At 36.1% G+C, this 22604-nt stretch overlaps 1 protein-coding gene across 1 annotated transcript in view; it reads left to right on the forward strand.

Annotated features, from left to right (window-relative positions):
• The window catches only part of EYS (eyes shut homolog), a gene marked incomplete at its 5' end in the record, with an annotated part of 904266 nt that overhangs the window by 311330 nt on the left and 570332 nt on the right, over positions 1 to 22604 (forward strand). The window lies entirely within an intron of this gene.

Below are 22604 nucleotides of genomic sequence, written 5' to 3' on the forward strand. Positions count from 1 at the left end.
AGGACTCAAAAAACATTATGTCTGAGTTGCTCAGATAAAATTTGGGACATCTATTGTTTATTCAGGTCCCAAATTTGTTCATATAGTGAGACGGCTGGGCATTACATTAGTCACATGCAATGTTAAGAAAACAGAGTGCTAAATAGTGACAACCAGACATACAGAATTAACAGATGATTTTTAAAAAATAGAAAAGTCATCTTACCAACATATCAACTGCCATCTACCTTAAACAATATGTGACAAATTATAAAGTGCTTTTCTATAAAAGTATCATGGAAGAACAAGTAATTTTACCTGTTGCAACTAATCTGAGACATGAGTAAGAGGAACCAATTAGAGTAGACACTTCCTTCATGAGGTTGCACAGGCCAGCAAAAACTAAAAGCTGGTAATACTTCCAGTACTATTAGCACAGATGCCTATGCTATATATTCTCAATCATTGGTCAGCTCAAACAGAATTGTTGTCTTGTTTTGTAGCCTGACTATAAAAAACTTAAGATATTGAAAAAGGAGATTGGTGCTGGGAAGGTTGGTCTGACACTAGTTGCCCTTCATAAATCATTTATCTTCTTTTCTTTTTTTGTGTGTTAATTATTAAACATTCCTGATAAAGGTCTGTCTAAGTAAGTAATAGTTTTCACTGTAGTAAGAAACATTTGGCCAGTCCTCTTCTAAACTGGTGTGAAATCTTGGATTTACATGCATGTAGAAATAATTCAATTGTTCAGTCAAACTGATGGATCAAAATAATAGAATGAGAGAAGTATGAGAATGGTTGAAAGGCTGTAGCGTTGTCACTGCAAAAGAACGAGTTGCAGTCCTCAGTAATTGACGAAAAGAAAAGGGGTGAAGATTTCTGCACTCACTGTATAAGTAATGAATAAAAATAGAATAATACTGAAAGATATGAACAGTAGAATATTTTACCAAAAAAGCTAGCAAACAGTAAGTAAAAAAAAAAACTTTGGAATATTAGCCTCTGTCTGTGCTTATGGTAAGGCAGGGTTTATCCAGAGTAATTTGCAAATTCTTCTAAAAAAGGTTGAAATAATTAATTCAATGTATTGTGTAAAGTTGAGATGTTGTCCCTCATAATTTTTATAAGATCAGATGGAGCATGTAGTGTATATAACATAAACATTATTTTGGGGTATTTGCATTAAAAAAAAAAAAAAAAAGTAGCTTCACAGTAGCTCTGACTTCAGTTTTTGCTTGTACTGTTCCGTATGTCAAAATATAATGCAAATCCTGTCACTTTAGTGTATATGGATATCAATGCAGCAAATTGTAAGAGATGCTTCTTCAGAGCTTTGTTTCTGGAAGCTATTATTTCTATGTACTCATCACATAGTAAAATAAAAAATATAAACTGTAGGTAAAGTTATAGTTGTGTAACAGTGCTTTTAGTGCAATCCCATATCCTCTCTATCACTACTTGATTTAAAACACAGTTATTTCCCTTTCTATAAAATGTAATGTTATGGAAATGAGCTCTCCAATACAATAACAGAAGATACTGTCAATTTGAATCTAAAGAAGCAATGATTACTTGTTTGGTTTCTGTTTTTAAAGTGGCAGAAAAAAAGGACTCATAACAAGGTGAAATTCAGTCATTCAGGTCTTTTAGGAACTTACATTTTGTGTTGTAGGGAAGGTTTATGTGAAGAATGGAGAGACAGTACTATTAAATTTTTTTTTTTACAGAAAAAATATTCAGAGCTGACAGGAGGTCTACTCCACAGACCATATTTCAAGAGCATAACCCACAAGTAGGTTAGCTCATTACATAAATTGTGAAAGGAGGATTAATTAGAAGGGACTCTGGCATCAAGAACTAAGATACAAAGTGGTAGTTAACTGTTAACAATTTATATTACCCAAAAATAAATTAGTCAGGTCTTTGGACTAACCTAAGATGATTTCCTAAATTTGTCATCCACCCTTAATTTCCATTTAAAACAGAATCTCCTGTACTTTCTGCTAAACAGGAAGAAGAAAAAGAATCATGTCCAAAACTTATAATTTATTTTAGAACATTGAGAGACACTCAAGGCATGATGAAGTAACTGAGCTTCAGGAGGCTCTTCCTCCCAGCTGATGATAGCAGGTGGTCTGACACTTGAAATGAGAATAAAGACTAGATGGGCCTGCACCAATGAAAAATTTCCAGATTTCTGTGGGAGTAGAAATTCTCTAAGGTCTCAATAAAGCAAACAAGCTCTGCCACTGAAATTGGTCTGAAAGAGTACCTTGGTTTAACTAAAGGTCAGACCACATACCATGAATGACATACAGTATATAACCAGCAATAAGCTCTTAACAGTTCCCAAGTCACATAAATTCAAGTTGAGTTGTACATGACTTAAACTTATGCATTGACTTCACTGAGAGAATCCATGTGCTGAAATTGTGAATGTGCTGTTTGACAAATCAGTTTCAGATTACCAATTACGGATCTGAGAAAAGAGCTATACAGCAGCTGGAGTTCACTTAAGAAACTAGCAACCGCAGCAGTACTTCTGCAAAGTACTACTGCTAATACAACTCACTGTGCTTCCCTGAAGATTTGAGTTGCCACCCCTGACATATTTCATGTTCCACTTATATTTAGTTAAAAAAATGACCAGTGTCTTCATAGTCCTTCAACAAAAGTTTTTGAAGCTCTATAACTCCCTCCCCTGCCTTGTACTACAGACCTAGTGGATGTAGCAGTACACAGACTGAAAACTTAGTCATTATGAGGTGTACTCCTTTATGCTCTAATAAGTCCATTTGAGTGAAAGACATCTGAATGCACAAAATTAACTATTGTTTTACTGCCTTAGGATAATGTCCTTAATATTGATCCATGGAATTATACATTGCTTGGATAAAGTGATTATGATGTCTTATGCCTTACTCAGCTAATTGAAAGTTGAAGTCAGCAAACAAGCATCAACTTTCCGTTTATTGTTTTATTTATTACATTATTTTTAAATGCTTTAATTTGTTTTTTTTGAAAAAAATTGCAGACATATATTAAAATTCTTAGCTTTAACCAACAATGTCAGTAAATACCATAGGAGTGAAAGCCTTTTATTGTCTTTTTCATAAACTGAATTTGAAATACTCTACAGAACTGAATAAAAGCATTACAAAGTGGAGGAAAGGAAGATTAAGAGGAAGTTAAACATGGGCTTTCAAATGAGACTTGTGAACAGATGGCAAATCAATGCGATAAAGATACAGGAAGGTGGTCCCAGATGGTGTGCTGTAAGTTCTGCCAGCAGCGAGGAGGCTGGACAGAGAAAATCAGCAACAGCAGGGAAAGAAGTGAAGAACTTCACAACATAAGGGACAGGCTGGAAAACTGTGGCCTGTTTGTGGAAAGCATAACCTTAAATTCAATTTTTACATGATGTAGAGACTAACATTTTGTTTGAGGCGGGATATGAAGTGTTTGTATCTTCGAAAACATTAAAAGACTGGCAGTGGTATTATAGAGACTTGGGACTACAGAGACTGCTTGACTCATAAGGAAGAGAAGTCTACACAAGAGGATTTAGCTGCAGAGAAGTGGATACTGTAAATTGTCTGTATTTAGTAGATTTATAGAGCAGAAGGTCACAGAAGGGTATGGGTCCACAAGGAAATTACTCTGAAATAAGTTAAATGGTGAAATTTATAGGTCATCAATCAGTCTTTGAAAACTGCCCACATACATGTCTTTTCTTTACCATACAGCACACAAGACTTAAATTTATTTTTCAGTAAAAGGATGATGAACTAATCCATTTACTGTGGGATAAGTCTGAGCATCAGGACAATTACTGAAAAGAAGCTCTTGGACAGTAATTTCACACCCCAATTTTTATTGCAATAAGTCATTGTCTCTAAAGTCAAGCCAGATGATTCTGGGTAGGAATTTTTAAGCCTCATCTACACCCTATTCTGAGAATAGCATTGCTCATTTTCTCATGATGTATTTTTGTGACATTTGTTATCAAAGAAGCTAAGTATCTTGCCAATATTTACTTTTTAATTTAAAACACAGCTTCTATTGGCTTCAGTTGCAGGTGCTGAGTGTTCAGAAGTTCTGAAAATCACACCTTAAGCTGAAAATTCAGAAAAACAGAAAAGGAGGAATTTATTTCTACCTACAAAAGATACTTGCTAGGCTAAACCAACTTCAGCTAATATACGATTTATTTTAATTTCCTTAGGGCAACATTCAACTGAAACCATAAAATTAACTCTTCTTTCCTGGTTTCCTTCTTTATTCTAAGTACAAGTGAACAGAAACAAACGTATTTCCCGTTACTGCACCTCTAGAGCAGACAAGTTTTCTCATGCTCCCTTATGCACTGAATGAAGTGATGGAAAAGTATTTGATCCATGTAGGTAAAGACTCTTTCATGGTATTTAGGTGAAGAGGGGCTAAATTTAATAAATCATTAAAAAAACTTAGTTCTGGCATTTCCTAAGCTTTGAGTGTATATGATTTTGCAACTCCTGCATTTTCATTTTAGCATAATTTTTATACAAAATAAATGTAATGGATCCAAATCATTACAGGGATGGGTTTTGGTATGGAAACCATTTTCTGTCATCCCTATAGTAGACGTTTTTAACTCTTAAATGTGAGAAGATGCCACATATATTTGCACTCAGCCCTGGCCTTGCTCTGCTCCCACTGTAGCTGACAGAAAAATTGTTGTTGATTTCAGAGCTCCAACAGCCAAGTATATTCTAATTTCAGGATGGGCTTTTTGTGTAGTGGCCGATACTTGATGTATATTACCCCTTGCCAAGCAAATTTTTTACCTTCTTTATGCAAAAAAAAAAAAAAAAAAAAAAAAGTCCAGAATATTATCCATAGATTATCTTCTTCACAACTCACTACTAGTTGGAGAGCATTAGGTGTGCTCTTGAAGCACATCTTCTGGTTCAATTTCTTTCAACAGTACTCTGGTTTGTGTGCACTGAGACCACTGCGTGATGTGAGGCAAAGCACAGTTAAGTGAGGACTGTTGAGAAATTCATGTCAAAAGCATAGTCCTGATCTAAACTAAAACACTAATGAGTCTGAACTTTATGGACCCTGAGAAACATATGAACACATGGTTGTTTTTAAGTTACGTGGGCCAATAGATTCATAAAGGACAAGTCTTCTGAAACAGCAGTTTGTGATCTCAGTACGGACAACAGCTTGGAAATCTCTGGCTTTAAGTCTGTCCCTCATTAGTCAGCTGAGATACTCAAATTATGTGTAAGTGTACTGATTGCCTATAAATGTTCTCCATATGTTTGTCTGGTTTTGTGCCCACTAGAAAATCAGTGGTCCATTTAATGGAGCCAGACAAAATGTGCCAAGTGATTGAAATAATTTAACTCTTACTGGTCCATAACAGTGCATCTCATACCAGTTCACATGTGACAAACATAAATGAAACTCAGCATTCACACTTCCAAAAATTCTGCTTATTGTCCCAAGCCCTAAAAGAGATCAGAGCAAGGAGACTAAATTGAGACAGTTCTTACTGACAATCTGCCTGTTGGCAGAGGTATACTATGGAACTGAATTGAACAATGAAGAAACCAGCTAGTTGTTAGCACTGCACTGGCAGATACCAAAGAAAGTGCATTTTCTTTTAAAGGTGAATAGCTAGATGCTCTACATAGCTTCGCTGTGTGACAAGCTTGACTTATATCTCAGTGTCACATCTGTCTCGATGTAGTTCAGTTAGTGATATGAAATAGAAGCCTAGTGAGGAGGTATTTCCAGTTGCTTGATTCTGAGTACTGAGGACAAAGATATTTTGTTTCTTAATATATCTGTTTTTTGATGGATTGGGCGCTGAGTAGTGTTCAAAACCTTGCTATTCCAGTTTCACTCAAATTCAGTCACTGAGATATAGAAATACTGAAGAAAAAAAAAGAAGATTGTTGATGGAGGATTGCAAAAGTTTTCAACTGGTCTGGTTTCTTGTAGTTTATGAGTACACATACTGCTCTACCTTAATTACAGCACAATTGTATGAGACATTCCTAAAATGAGTAACTCTGATACCTACCGATACTATATACTTCCCTTGTCTCACGTTCTTGCTATGTTATGTCTGAAATGTCCTTTGAAACAAGTATCTGCACTTTACAGTCTTTGTAGAACAATTTTAGGATCTGCAAAACTGTTTGTAATTTCTCATTTAAGATTCATGTTAGAAGACGATTTCTGATTTTCATGTTTGAAGACACTAACAGAATATATAAAGTACTTTTAAAAATCAGCTGAGAAATGTTAATCTTAATATTAGCTTACTCCTAAAATACATATATAGTGTAAGAAATTGACAGTTTCAAATATTACTCTTTTTTTTTTCTTTTGTTAGGAGAAACAACTGTGAATTTTGTACAGCATAGCAAAACACAATACAATTTTTGGTTTACTCTGTTGCCACTTGCTGGTTAGCTATCCATCTGGGATGACTGTCACTAAATGAGTACTAAAGAAGTCCAAGCCTGGAAAGCATCTGCAGGGAAAAGTCCCAGTGCTATACAGAACAATAATGTGCATTCTGCATGTGTGCACACAGGGGAAAGACAAAAAAAGCACATCAAAGAGCCTGGCATTTTTATTTTCCCAAAACTAAAGTGATTTTATTACCTAGGCAACATTCCCAGTCTTCTCTGGCTGTGGACATATGCTTTTTAGTCATGTTTTAATAGTTGTTTCATGCTTGAGGAATGAACAACAATTGAGACGCTGTTTTTTACATGCTTTAAATATGTCAGTTTCATTAATAAGAGTAATTATGAACAGTAGGCTAAATACACCTTCCCACAGTATATATGACTCTAGAAACTCAGTTCCTCTTTCTCCTCAGCCTTCATTATGTACACCTGTAGCTTCCAAGTTCCCAGCTTTACCTTACTTCTGTTGTTTTTGGCTGTATTCCCAAATGATTTACAATTCATACCTTCCAGACTGTCAGGTTTTCTCCACTAAATCTTTGCACGCTAAAAAATCCACACTATTTCTATTAGTATCTGTATGCGTTTCATTAAGGGAGCTAAATAATTCTTGTGAGTTTGTTCTATGGAATACTGACTTGTAGCTGACGGAGGGGAAGGAAAAGAAATGTGTGAAAGAAACAAGCTTTTTAGCCTGATCTTTTAGCAATAAAAACATCCCTTTGGCAGAAAAGACTTTGGGGGCAAATTATAAGAGTAACCAAAGCTTTCAGCATTATGAAGAACGAATCAAGAAGTGAACTAAGACAACCACCAGTTCAGTAGGAATTTCTGAGTCTCCGTTCCCAGCTGCTCTCCATGATACAAGTGGCAGATGCAGAAAAGTAATGTGGGTTTAGACAAAAACAAATTATGAATAAATGCATATCAAGGAAAAAAAAGAATCAGAAATGTATTTTAAAACTGGGTAATTAATATACAAGAGTTAAGTTTGATATAATACTAGTTTTGATCCAGTTCAAGTGTACTGAATCTCGTGCATGCTAATCTAAGAAAACCCAGACTTCTACACAGTTTTAGGCTTTCCTCCTCTGTCTTTACTGAATATATCTCCTCCTTATAACAGCTGTCTAAATCTTCCCTCATTTTTTTTAATTGCCCTGATTATTTCGCTGTTATTGTCAGATGTACGATTTTTTTCTCTTCCTTATGATATACTAGATTTTCAAACCCAAGATATCCTTCTATTTCTAAACTGGCAGATAAACAGAACACACATCAAACTTACTCAAGTTTCATTTAGCAAGGGTATATCAGAGTATCTTTGTTATGTATTTTGTGTCTCTAACCTGTAGGTGAGAGAAAAATGCACTGCCAACTTAATTTCTGTGAAAATATCATTCCCCAGAAACAGAAAAGTCACAGCAATGCTTACATGGTTATAACTGAGACTCTGTATATTGGGAATGTCCCCTGGCCAATGTTACTCCTGAACTGTGCCTCCAAAGTGTCTGAAAGCGCACTCGCTGTCCCAGGCAGGAGGCATACTAGGGACCAGACCATTCTAATGATTTAATTTAATGATTTATCAAGTTTCAGTGCTGGGACACTGTCCATGTCCTGGCGCTCTTTAACCCACCAGGATAGACATAGCTGTTACTTCAGAGTAGTTCAAAGTCACTAGTGGGGCAATGATGTGAAAAAAATACATCTTTGTTCCACTGCATTACTCTTGTTTAAAATTTCAAAGTCAATAGAAGGATGGAGGAAAAAGAGGAAGCTGCTTCTTTTAGGAAGATGTTAAAAAAATTAACTGTAATTATCAGTGAGATTGAAGCTACAAGAATTTTTTTAATAGAGTAACTAGTAATTGTTACATTTGCATGCTTAGAGATACTCTCTTCCTCTTCTAGGATCACTGTATTAAAACAGCAAAGAAAGTCTTATCATCCTAAGTCATTATGTGATTTTCTTATCTGTAGCATTAAAACCACACATGTATGCAGAAGTGAATTTAGCAGTCAGATTATGAGCTTCTCCACTCTCCCAAAAATCTGAAACCTGTTCCCGCGAGATAACTCAAGCAGCTGCATCTCCTCCACCCTTGTCTGCACCGCCCATGGGTTACCAAATTTTATTTACCATTTTCCTACTAGAAACCCAGGTTTTCTCTGACTGAATCATGTGTTGAGGGAAGAAAGAGAAGAGCAAGCTATTAGTCCAGTTTGCTCTTTTTTGTTATTTCACACTGTTCTTGCTTGGAATAACGACAGCCACTTCCTCTTTCATCCTGTCTCTAGCAATTTTCACACTTCTTGACCCTACTTCTAGACTTGATTCTTGTTTTGGTCACGTACCCCTAATGCATACTGCTGCTTTATTCTTATGTACAGAATCTTTAAAATTCAATTCTGTACTGTCCTGTATAATGTCACAATTTATTCATACGAACCTAAGTCCCTCCTGTTTGGCTTCTTAGGCATTTAGATGGCAAATGAGCTTTTCTTCCTTCTCCTACATATATCTGTGCTTTTCATGAGGAAAAGAGTACACAGAAGGAAGCTTGATGTATTTCTGGAAAAACTTACACATGAGCACGAAGTCATTGTCTCCTACAAAGATTCTGTGTGTGTGTATGTGTATGTGTACAGTCACTTTTTATTATTCAATAATTGCTTACTAACAGATTGGTCATTCTGAAAAAAAATATTTTTTTAATTTAAAAAACTTAGAGTTTTTTTAAATTTTAGATAAAGACCTCAGTCTGCTTCTCATCTTCATTTTTAAATGAAGAGAATTATAAATTAAGGGTTTGTATTCTAAATAAGCACCATCCTGTTTGCCTTATAAAATTGAGACCTCCTTCCTCATCTATTATTGAGTACAATGGCAGCAACTAATCCAGAATAGTGCTTCTGCTGGCTTTTTCCATACATATCGGTAAACAAATATTTTTTATTCGTGTTCACAGTATGCATGTTTAATGAAATACCAAAACAGCAAGATGCTCTGCTGCACTTCATTATCTCATGATTTCTCAATGTACAGAATGTTACAGAGCTCTGTTTTGTTTTCTTCTGCTGTATTATCTTTCAGAAGATTATACACACATTATGCAAATGAAAATAAGAGCAGGAGCAATTCTTGAAACCATTTTTATTTTTAAAGTAACTTTCAACATTCAGCATTTTTAAGCAGTGATTTTTCTAGCTCTTTATACACTTTGCAGAAACAATTATTTAATTGGAGAAAAATAACTTACTTACACTTGTATTTTAAATAATTCTGCAACTATCCACTGACTTCTTAAAACATCTGATTCAAAGAAGCTGGTCCGATTTTTTCCCACTAAGTTTCAGTCTTGAATTTCCACCCCTCTATCCCTTACCTTCAGCTCTTGGTATAAAATTTTGCAACAGCAACTCATCCATCTTATGACTACAACAGCCTGTCCCTGCCTTCTTTAGGCCTATACTGGCCTGTGAGTTGTTACTAATGGGAAAGTAAGTCAAACCCTTTCCATGCTGGAGTAAATTGAACCACTTTGATGGCAACTGAAATCCAAGAAAAAATTCTTACCCTTGCCTTCTACAGTGTCCCAGATGTATGCTTCACTTTTTAGAGAGCTCGGCCCCAATTCTGGATCAGCAGTATAAAATAATTGGTCCTTATTAAGCTTCTGTCTCAATAATGGAATAATCCAGTACGGGACTCAACTTACTCAGTTTTCACTCTATAACCAGAGGACTAAGGGCTTTGGGCGTTTTAAGATATGCTTGTATACTGATACTATGCTTTTTAAAAGAAAATACTAAAGCTTTCTGTTAAAGTTAATGAAAGAGAAAGGAAAAAAAAATCAACTATGCCCAGTATAATATTGATTTAATATCAAAAGTTAAATTAAATCATATGCTGCTGCATGAACTTAAAGTTTTACTTTCCTCTGGGCATATAATCCAAGTGAAATATCCAAACACAGAATTTAGCAAGATATATGAAGTAAAAAGAATTTGAAATCTAATTTTTTTAGATGACAGATAAGTGTCTGCTTTGTTGTATCTCAACATCCTTAATGAAATATTTTAAGAAAAACTATGCTGTATGTGCAAAAATGCCCTCTCCACCCCATTCTCGCTCTGGTTTAACAACTATTTTGAAACTATATAGTTACAAATGAGTGGAATGAGTTTCAGCAAGCAATGCCTACCAAAGTTTTGTAGAAGAAAGCCCCTGACATTGGTTACTATGCTTTGGAAATGATAAAGCAGAAAATTTTTGAGAATTCCTGAAAAACAACTAATTTGTAAGAATAACATTCAATGGTAATATACTCTTTGCATAACTTCTATTTGAGACTGCATTGAGAGAACTAATTTTCTGTTTTCTCTTTGTTTAACCAAATGGAGTTGTTGTATATGCAAGGTGTTTATATTTTCCAGATATTAGCATCTTAAAATTATTTCACATAGCATTGCTGTACCTCAGGAACAAAAAAAGATGACACTGTAGGTGAAAAAAGGAGAGCAGTGATCTTGCATGTGTGTCTTGACAAACCATGGTTCTAAATTTATGTGCCTGAGATGGCTGCTGGGAAATACATCATGGTGATCTCCTAAGTCCAGAGTTCTCACAGTGCTCTTGCAGCTTTTTTCTTCCAAACTGCAGAAAACCCATTTCTCCACAGCATCCCTCAATTCACAGTTTGACCCATTAACAGAAGATGATCAAAATTAGATTTGCTAAAGATCTACAAATGCTAATAAAGATTGCTTAGTCAGAGGTTATGTCCTTCCATGCTCATTGCTCCGAATCTTCAGTTCCCTATCTGACTTTCCTATCCTATTTTGCTACTGCTTTCCCCCATTTAAAGCTCCCTAAGTCAGTACATCCCTCCAGGGTCCACCACTGTCTCCTCATATTCCTATCATCAGTTTTGCCCTTCAGCCTTTTTTTTTTTCTGTTGGCTTATAGTAACCCTTGCTATTGTCCCATTAGCTGCAATGGCTGCACAAATCCACAACTTCGTCCCGTTACTGGCAGGGCCTGGGTAGGATTCCATAAGTAGAAAAAAAGGATGCATCTTTAGTGGTGGAGAGAGAAGGAGGGAGAATAAAGATAAAGAAAGAGAGAGTCAGTGGCCTCATGATGACACAACTGCAATTACACAGATAGGAAAAGAAGAAATGTGATTTATCACATTTGTAGACAAATTTCAGACACAAATAATCTTTTTGTGGCTCATTGATGAGATTGCCTGTCTCATCAATATGCTGCTGAAATCCCAAGAATGAAGAAAAGCCCTAACCATGCACCAATATCATAAATTGTAATAGATTTAATAAATATGGGTAGTGGGTACGGTGCTTGCAATACCATTAAAAGGTGTGGAGCCTTATGAAATCCTGTAGGCAAGCACCCTCAATATTCAGAAATTGAACTTCATTAGAGTAATAAGAGGCAAGCTCCAGGAAGGCCCACAACATGCAAATTACAAAAGATTTTCCTTAATAAGATCAAGCTCTCCCAGGGAGTGGAAATAAGACAGAAAAAGTTATAGCTAAGATTAAATATTTTTACAGCCTTACAAGATTGGAATCAAAGTCTTTAAATTTGCTGCTATCAAACAGAGAGAAAAACCATTTCTCTCATATGAAATATGAGCTAACAGGTAAAGAGTTGTTAACCTCTACCATACCAAATACAGATAGAACCATAAAATCCCAAGTCATTATTTCTTAAAGCATAACTTCCCTAAGCTCACAGTGTAATCTAATTACAGCACAAATTGTTGATGGTTTTATCGCTTCATCCTAAATACTATTAAAATTCATTTTAACTATGTGTTAGGAAAACAAAGAGGGGAAGACAGTTCTTAACATTTGAATGCATCAAGTATTAAGTTAGGATTTTATTGTAAGAATACTCCTATTCCCTTTTCTCTTATCTGTATAAATGTTTCATAATGGAAATCCCTTCTTAATAGTTCTTTAATATGCTAATAAATCTAGAATTGACTTGCATTTTTCAGGAAAAAGAGAAAAAGGTTGTTAAAGTCTGGAGCTGCTGCTGCTATTAAAATCATGTTCTGATTTTCAAGACAAAAAGTAAGACAAACATATTCAAAAGAAGAGCCGGAAAACTTGACACTGGAAAAAGTTTCTAAAAATGGTGGGAGTTGGTCATGATGCCATTGCTCAGTTTATCTAGTCTGTCTCCAATTTCACAGTTCCCTTTTTCTCTCTTCCTGCTCGTAAACTGTATCTTTAAAATGGTGACAACCGTTAATTAATTAAAATGTATCTCAGTATTAACTTTTGTGTCCTGGTTTACAGCCTCTTTATTCATATTTTAATTGACATACGAATTTTAGAAGAAGTCTCAAAAGTAAACTCTCACTGATTTTTCAATTAAATAATTTGGTTTTCAAAAGAGTACTTGTCTTTGACTTTTGGTGACCTATTTATAAATCATGTTATGTAACAAGTGTATTAGACTGTTGGACACAATTTGTGCCTTTTCCAGAAAGTATTGATTCCTATAACAAGCCACTCTGAGACCATAAGTATTACTTCTAGAAATTCTCTTGCAATCAGAAACTGCTATGAATTTTTTACTTGTGAATGCAGCTATCACTAGGTGACTGCTAAACAGACTCTTCCAAGTTCTTAGTGTATGAACCAATTTCAGGTGTGCATTAACAAACAGCCATGTACTCTTAGTTTTGGTAATGCAAGACTGCAAGTGAAGGAACAGCGAAAAGAGCACTGAGGTTTAGTTTCCAATACAGAGGACACGTATCAAATACAAACATCTGCACCACTGTGTTACTTTTTGTCCTGGGATAAGTTCTAGAAAATTGTGCTGCCTTTAATGATTCAGAATCTGGGGACACTGGAATTCCCCTTTTGTGGAACCCAACCCGTCTGGCTCCAGGCACCCACTGGCCTTCCAGGAGCTGCAGCACTGGGCTCCGAATGGCAAAACTCTCGGCAATAAAGATGCTGGACTTTCTCATAAAGGCATGCACAGCGCTACCCGGACATTAGTAACGATCTAGCTGTATGAGCTAAAGACATGGGGGAGTTTCCACCAGACTTTAAACTTCTGTGCACATTGATCTAATTAAAAAAGCAAAGAATGATAACACAGCTCTGAAAACGAGCACAGTTAATCCCCAGGAGCTGCAAATTCAGCCCCAGGTGAACGTGGATCCATGTTCTCATTCTTTCAAATACCTGACTGCCAATGCACACCTTGTTTATCTCTGTATTGGTACAGCTATAGGATCTCCTGTTGGTTTATGCCCTGAGCTTTGCATCTTCATTTGCATGCTCATAACCTAACACTAGCACCACCTATTTTATTTGAAAATATACCCCGTAGGTAACTACTGCACTTCAGTTGAGGGCTGCTACCAGACACCACCCTGAGCTGCTGCTGACAGGAGCACTCCTCACTCACAGACTTTGAGCCAAACGATGCCGTTTGAGAGCACACTGACAGCGTGACAACTAACTGCGCCCCGATGTGAAAGCACTTTCAGTCACACATTTAACGTTAACGACCGACCCCGCCCGTGGCGGGGGAGATGGGACAGCCTGGGAGAGAAGCCGGGTGGGTCAGGTTAAGAGTTCGCCACACAACGTCCCTGCCCTGCGGCGTTGGGGGTGGAGGAAGGCAATACGGCGCGGAAGGAGGTGAGGCGAGTCACGGCTGTACTCCCAGCCACGCGGGCCGGTCCCTTCCTCGTCGCCATTAGAGCCCTGAAGCGCTCCACCCGCCGCCACGGAGCTGCCTCTGCCGGCTCTCTCCCTCAGCGACCACAGCTCCTGTCAGTCATAGGAGCAGGGAGGGAATACCCGGTTCTGATTGGCTCAAGTTCCCGCGGCGTCTAGCGATTGGTTGCCGTGCGCGGGTGCTCCTCGCGTGTCCCTCTGGAAGGTTCTCTGCGGGGTGGCAAGTGGCGCCATTAGCATGTAGTCACAGGGAAGTCGCCTGAGGGTCAGTGAGGTTTAACCAGTCCCCGCCTTGTACCGGGCTGCCACACTACACAAGCAAATTTTCTCGGTCCTTTAAAAGGAAACAAGCAAGCGGATCCTTTCAGTGAGAGCAAACAGCTATTCTGGATTGCTGTGAGGTACTGAAATGCAGAATCAGCATGTGACCAGCCAGTCTGTGTGCTTTTAGTTTCAGAGACAATGGGATAAATTTAATGTCATGAGAATTTAATATTAATGATGAAGGTGATGGTTAATTGAGGTTGATCAGGTCTCATTTTGTCACAAAAAGTTTGGGTTTGTCTTTTTTCTAATGTTTTGCTTCTTGATTGTTGTCGTTATGTTCTTAGGTCAGGTCATACTTCCCCCTCCCTCCCGCCTTCTCCCATTCTCATAATTTGGTTTTCATAGGTTCCTAGTTGCTATGTTAAACCAATTTCCTTTGTCCAATCGAGAGGTTCTGTCAGCCATTTTATGTCTATTGCTAGAGCTGATCCTTGTATCATGTCTTTTAGTTTGGAGAATGACATCACTTTCGTAATTTTACAGCTTGTGTGTATGATTTTGAAGCCCTCTTATTCTAGTCTATCGTAATATTGAATTAGATTGAATGAAATGTCTCTAAGCATACATATTAATATTGGACTAGGTTGAATAAAATTTGTTTATTACAGAGTCATGTTTTCTGCCTTGATCCTTGTCCATTAGCTGTCTAGCTGGTTGGTTTTATGCCAGCCATACTTAGAGCAGGGCACAAGTGCCTGGGTTTGGCACTTTCAAAAACTTACCTCTTTGTATTAGATATAGAGGCAGCACATTAATTTGTAATGTGATTTGTTATACGGAAATGCTCTATAAATTTAAAGTAGGGATGAGTGAAAGTTCAAAAGAGGAAACTTGACATCAAATAATTCTGTGAATGTCTGGGTGCTTCTAAGGATATTTGGGTTGAAGTATTTTCAGAACAGCCAGTTTCTTTAACTTTCCCCTACTTTTGAGCCTGAGGTTGGCAAAAATGGCACTTTGTGGTATTTGAAGTGTAGTGATGTGATAATGGTAGTATGCTTAAGATTTAAATTGGAATCAGCTGTTACGTTCAGGTACCAGATAGCTTTGTGTTATGGAAAACAGTAGTTGTTCTGCTGCTTTTTCTTACTTTACTTAAAAAGCTACCAGCAGCAACACCAGGTTTGAAATTCAGAAGCAAAATGTTATTCCTGTCTTGTCAGTACCTAGACTATTCTGGAATATCACAGTTAACTTCCATAGCTCTCATGTTACCTGAGATCTAGGGGCAAACTGAAAGCTCTGGACAAGCTTTTAGGTGGGTCAAGTTCCTGTCCGTACTTCTGTTTAACAGGCATGTGTTTATGACCTTTCACTATTCATTGAACAATTGAGCTGAACGTCAAACCAGATATACTGATCAAAGGCTGATACTCAAATGTCTGTCACTAGCTGGACTAGTTATTTGGTTTATTTTGCACAAACAACTTAAAGCTGTTGTTTTTCATTAGTTTTCCTGTGCTATTCAGTACCTGTCATGTTGAAGGTGATTTCTTTGACACATTTCCTAGTAAGCTCTCTAGGAGAGGAAGGAAAGGGGTATAAATAGAATAAATGGCAGAGGTAAAGAAATAGATTATTTTTTGTCTCTATCACCAATTATTAATCTGTATGAGATCTCAAACTGACTTTGGTTTGTTGTCATAAAATTACTTCTAATCTGGTTAGATTAGGCCCGTACTTAGAATTACATTTCTAAAAACAACAAAAAAATACAAATCAAAACTTGTTTTTTTTCCCCAGAAATCCTTCAGCTTTCCTAAGAAGAATCTTTCCCAATTTGCAGCAACAATTCTCAAACACTTTGACTGTCACAATTGTTTATTTTGGTGATTGTTCTTATATATTTCTTAGGGTCTTCTAATGCTCGTATTTCTTACAGCGTCTCCTGGAATAACATTTTAAAATTACTAGAAAGCTATAAGTTTACAGAGGCATGGATTTGTTATTGAGTATTTTTCCTTTTTCTGCAAACCTAACACATAATTTTTAATATTGGCCATGCTCAAATGGAAAACCTGTGTCAATATGAGTAAAAGCCATGTTGCATGCTTGTATTCCTCAGCATGTTATGGATGAATCTCCACAGAGAAAACTAACCCCAACAAGATTTCCATTGGACTATGACAACTGTCATATCTAAGCAGTGATGGAAATAATTGATTAAATTCTAAAGGCATTTGTTTGCAATGGGAACATGAAATCTAAAATAATTGGAAGAGAAGTCTGTGCTAGCATTAGTCATGATTTAATTTTAAGAGCACTAAACTTTCAGCAAAGTATTGTATTTTTACAAATGTGTCACTTTAAAATGATTACTATCAAAAGCAGCAATGATAATGAATTTATTAGCAAAGCTACCATTTTATGAAATGGTAGTGTATAAAGACATGCAGTGCAAATAACTAGTATTCCCATTCAAGATCATTTTCCTTGTGGTCACAAATTACAGTACAGTGCAGTTAGAGTTGTAAATATGCAACTGTCTAGATACCAGCCATATTTCAAGCTGGAGCCTGCCTTGAATGAAAATGTAAACTTGTCTTTCTACTGGTGTGCTGTTGAAATAAGATAAAAATCATACTTTTTGCACATATGTATTAAATGCATTTAATATACACAGATATAGAAATATTACAATGTAAGGCAAAACTCATTACAACTCATCAAACCTTGCCTGTACTAGCTGTTTTAAATATGCTTCTTGCTAATTTAAGTAATTCATTATTTAGAAGGTTGGAAATATAAGCAAATTAAAAATGTTCTTTGTTTCTCCTGTAAGCCTTGCTTAAAATTTAAATAAAAGAAATTCTGTTTTGTCCTTGATATCAGATAATATATAATTTATAATAACTTAGGTTTATTAGAATATTAGAATATAAGTAGGTTTGGAAGGACAAAGAAATATATTGGTCAGCATTCTTAATGTCAAACTGTTTAGGGAAGGGTATATGAATAAAAATAGAGAGTAGATAAGCTTTTGAAAATCTGTAATGCTATCTCAACTTCTGTCAATAGCTAGTAATTAATATTAAGTTATTTATCCTTGTATTTCACATTTTTCTGTGCTTAGTTCAAAAATCACGTAGGCTTTGTAACTTACATAGCAAAATAGGAAAAAAACTTTTTTTTAATAAAGTAACATAAGAATATGACAGCTAATTATTCTAATAGTAAGATTCAGTAACTTATTTTGATGATTTTTAAATAGTGGTTTTATCAGAACCATTCGGTTGTTGTAGCACTGTTTAGAAATTAGACTTTTTATTGTAATTTTTCTACACTTCTGAATCCATGTTTCATACTTTTTTCACCTTAGTCTTTCATGTTGCTTATTATGATTGTTCATGCAATTAATATCAGTATTAATAATCACATTGCAAACCTCATAGCACTTACCTCCAAAAAGTGTTTCTTTGCCATGAGTTAGGCAGTCTGACTCGATCTATTATGGAGTTATTAACTAATACTAGAGCAAGCCACATATGTCTTTCAGACTAGGAAGAACAGGGCCAATTGCAGATTTTCTTCATGCCTCAGAAGGCAATTTTCTTTCACTTGTGGAGCAACACTATTAATACATTCACTGTTCCAACATGCTGTGAAGAACAGGTAAATAATTCATTTCCAGAAGACTGAAAGGTAGTGGAGTTGCTGGGCCTTCACTCTGCATAGATCTTGTTTTAGCTTGGTTTTCTTTAGTAAAAGTTAAATAAGGGTTAAAGCAGCTGAAGATAGGTATAGTTATAGGTATAGTTATATATATATGTATATGTAAAAAACAGGTATAGTTTCTTTTTTTTTTTTTTTAAATAACCTTGCTTATTTAGGATATAAATACAAACAGACTTGCGTAATGAAAACAATGTCATCATAAAAAAAAATGGGAATAACCTAGTTTGGTTAGTGAATATGTATGGTTATGTAAATGGATAAATGAATAATAACTTAAAAGTGAAGCCTTAGAGTAGCAACTTGGAAAAGACCCCTAAATTAGCAAAAAAAGGCTGCATAAATAATGTTAGGAACTCAATATGGTTTAGAGCAATTGCAAATATGATTTCACAGATGCTTACATTTTTATGTTCACATTTATTTCACAAGGTTAAATGAACTGCTGTTAGCACTAACAAAATTAAGTTGCGTGAAGGTTTTCTGCAGGAAGAAGCCCTGCTTCCAACAGAACAGAATTTTGTGATGAAAAGTTTTCTGTAGAGACAAAAAGACCGTAGTTTTTCAGGAGGGAAAAAAAAATCTCAAAGGCAGACCTGGGTTTTCTTGCTGGAATACAACTCCCATTATGTACGAATGATAAGTAGTCTTATGATATGCTCATCCTGTTTGACCTTAATGGAAAAAGAGTTGCACCACAAGAAACATGGTCTCACAGAAGAACTCAGAACACATGGAATAACGGGAGATTTCTACATTTCCATTTGTGCATTGCAGTTTCCAGGCGAGGTATTTTTTGTCCTTTCTGTTTACCAAAAAATTAAAAACTGTAACACCCCCCCACTTCAAAATGCCCCAACTCCATAGTATCTTTAAAAATGAAATGACTTCCATTCAAATTTTGCTGTAAACATGGAAAAAGAACCTGGAGTATATAGCTGTATGGTAAAAATTCTGCTCAACCTACACATGCAAAGTACAGGCTTGAAGATGTACCATGTTCATAATTCAGATCCTTGTTGTGTGTGATGAACCATTTTCATTGTAGTTTCTATTTGCCAGATGTTCAGCTGCCATTTTCCAGTAAAGTAACATTGACTGGGACTTAAGGAAATGATTAATTCTTCATTTACAGTGTTGGAGAAGGGAAAATATGCAAATGCTCTTAACACTTTTTGACCACACACAGTTAATTGGATAAAGATATGCTGGTGTGCATATGTGTTTCTGGGTATGTATGCAGGACATTAAAAAAATTACAGTTTTTGGACCTGTGTATAGCTGGTAAAACCCACTCTTCTTCTAAATACTGTGCTATATATTGTGCAAGGGAAAGCTATGTACAAGGAATAACTATGGTGTTATTTATGCATTTAATGTGTTCTTTAGAGGACAAGCAAAAGATGATTTGGAGGAACTCAAAGGTACCACGTATTTTAATGTGTCTACAATGGATAGTAATACATAATTACAATAAATGAAGGGGAAGAAATACGTAAATAGGGGTCAGATCCTATTGTTTCAGTCTCTTGCTTGATTCGCTGCATACTGTCCACCATGCAGCTTCCTGTCATTTTATGTTGTTCAGTGTATACTGTGCCCTGACTGACAGTCCCACCTCTTTCAGCCTTTCCTCGTATGAGAGATGTGCCAGTCTTTAAATAACATTAGTGGCCCTTCGCTGGACTCTCTCCAGTAGTGCTCTCTCTGTCTTGTACTGGGTAGCCCAGAACAGGGCACAGTCCCCCAGGTGTGGCTTCACCAGTGATGAGAAGAGGGGAAGGATCACCTCCCTCTGCCTGCTGGGAACACTCCTCCTAATGTGGTTGAGTGGTTGAGTCTCCATCTGTGGAGGTATTTAAAGAACAGGTAGACGTGGTGCTCGAGGACATGGTATAGTGATGGACTTGGCAGTGATAGGTTAACGATTGGACTCGATCTTAAGGGTCTTTTCCAACCTTAACGATTCTATGATTCTAATGCAGCCCAGGAGGCTGCTGGCTGCCTTTGCTGTAAGGGTGCATTGCTGGCTTGTGTTCAACTTAGTGTCCACCAGGGCCCCCAGGTCCTTCTGTGCAAAGTCTTGTATCTATCGATACCTTTTTTATAATTTATTGTAACATAGCACCATCAGTTACTGTAAATCTACACAGAGATGAAATATTATATGACTTTTTAGTTTACCTATCCTGCGCCTACACGATACACATATATGTGAGTAATGTTTTGTGCTTGATGCGAGAGTCCTCATGTAATGAGAAACCTGCAAAGCATAGAATTTCAGTAGCTGATTGATAGATGTTTTTAGTGAGACCAGAAAAAATACTACTGCTTTCTAAACAAAACTATTGGCAGCCTCCTTTCACTTCTGATTTTGTCATCCATCTCTGTCAGAGTTTTTTGGAAGTAGGTCATTATCTCACATTCCTGGTTTACGTGAAAACCTAACCTGACAATAGAACAATTTTTAAGAGATGTCTAATAGTTACTTGTGGGTATGGATTAGTAGTCCCCATTTTTGCCTTTTGTGTTTGTATGTTTGTAGCATCTTTTTTTTTTTCCATGCTAATACTTGTTTTTATGGCACTGACAAATATGCAAAGAATTGAGGAAATCTCAGAAAAACTTTCCAATTCATTAAAGTATTTAATAACTAATTTGGGTGTGGCTATGATGTAATAGAAGACATTGACATGTGGGCTAGTACATGTTCCATGCTAATACTTGTTTTTATGGCACTGACAAATATGCAAAGAATTGAGGAAATCTCAGAAAAACTTTCCAATTCATTAAAGTATTTAATAACTAATTTGGGTGTGGCTATGATGTAATAGAAGACATTGACATGTGGGCTAGTAATGTAATTTGTCTCAATGTATTTTCTTTTTTTCTTTCCTTGGCACAATTGCCAGAAAACTATTTTCTCTTTCCAAGTTTGTCTCTCAGTATTTTATTTAAAAAATGCAAACTATTTTAACAGAATCTTTGTGTCTCCTATATTAACCTTTGATTTACTGTCGTTTCAAATAGTACCCACTTCTTGGACTCATGCTGCCAATTTTCTTCTCTCTTCACAGAGAATATTTTGCAGTTCTTGAGCCTGAGTTCGGGAGTACAGAGAAGTAACAGTAAATTATCAATTAAGCTTCTTTTTTTTTTCTTTTTTACCAGATGGAGTCCACAGGTTGCAAGTTGTATTAGTTGCGTGGAATAACTTTGCCTATGTAAAACACAGAGGACAAAATGTTACTTTCCTTCTTTGACTAGAATACGTAGTTAACGCATTAGCATATACTGAGGTTATCTTGAGTGTCCAACCTGCTTTCACGCAATTATTATCTTTCTGTTTTCTTAGTTTGCTCTGTAAATAAGGTACTGACATTTAGTATTTGTCAAAGTGCCCTCTCAACTTAGAAAGATAGACTTCAGTTTTATTTTCTGGCTTTTAAGATGTATCTCAATAGGTTCAGAAAATCCATGTTACAGAAATCATGGGTGTGTCCCAAGCAAGCATAGCATCTGTGTTAGTCAACATGAGCACAAAACAAATGGGAAAAATATTAATCATGAATATGCTGTGTACAAATTGGTTGGCACAAAAGTTGATTTGACCAGCTATAGTAGAATATGCATGTAAATAATTTAAGTACTGGAAACAGTGGAGCTGCTCAGTACTATATGACACCTCAGGACAAACATGCTGAGCTTGACTTAAAGGTTTAACTTCCTTTCTTTTTTATTTTGTTATCTTTGTTCCAATAAAAATACTCTAAGCTTTTAATTTGGCAGGAGGTGGTAAGAGTATGATCACAGAAAGGTCTGGGACAATTGCCCAATATGCATTTCCTTCAGAGTTCTGATGCTTATTATATTTTTAAACTGTATTAGGAAATTAAATAACTTCTCTTTACTGTTAATGTAAAAGTTCATAGCCCATATCTCTTTGAAACACTGTCGTCTCTGTCTGTTTCCAAAGTGCAGATTCGGTAACAAAACGGTTAAAACGCAGCAATATGATTTGCAGACTGTAAACACCTGTAGATGCCACATTTGATAATCATGCTGTGGCAGTTTATTTATGCACTCAGCTTTTAAAAAATCTCGTAAACTTTTTTTGCTGTCTGTTAATGCCTTCCAACTTACATGGATTTTAATAGGCTTTAAAATCTACCCTGAAGGCTGTTGCAATGTTTAGCAAGTAATGAAATAATTCACATTAGTCATGCTTACCATTAAAGGGATTCCTAAGTTTTGGTAGAAAGAAGCCTTGTTAAAAGCAAGCATGTTACAAAAGAAGCAATTAAAACTTCTGCTGAATAGATGTGTTTGCATTGCTGCCCCTCTCTAATTAATAATCAGTTCAGCAGATGTTCACCTTTCTCTTTTTTTTTTTTTTCGGTAGAACATAGGAAAA

The sequence above is a fragment of the Platalea leucorodia genome (assembly GCF_965183815.1).
Source record: "Platalea leucorodia genome assembly, chromosome: 3".
Classification (NCBI taxonomy): Eukaryota; Metazoa; Chordata; class Aves; order Pelecaniformes; family Threskiornithidae; genus Platalea; species Platalea leucorodia.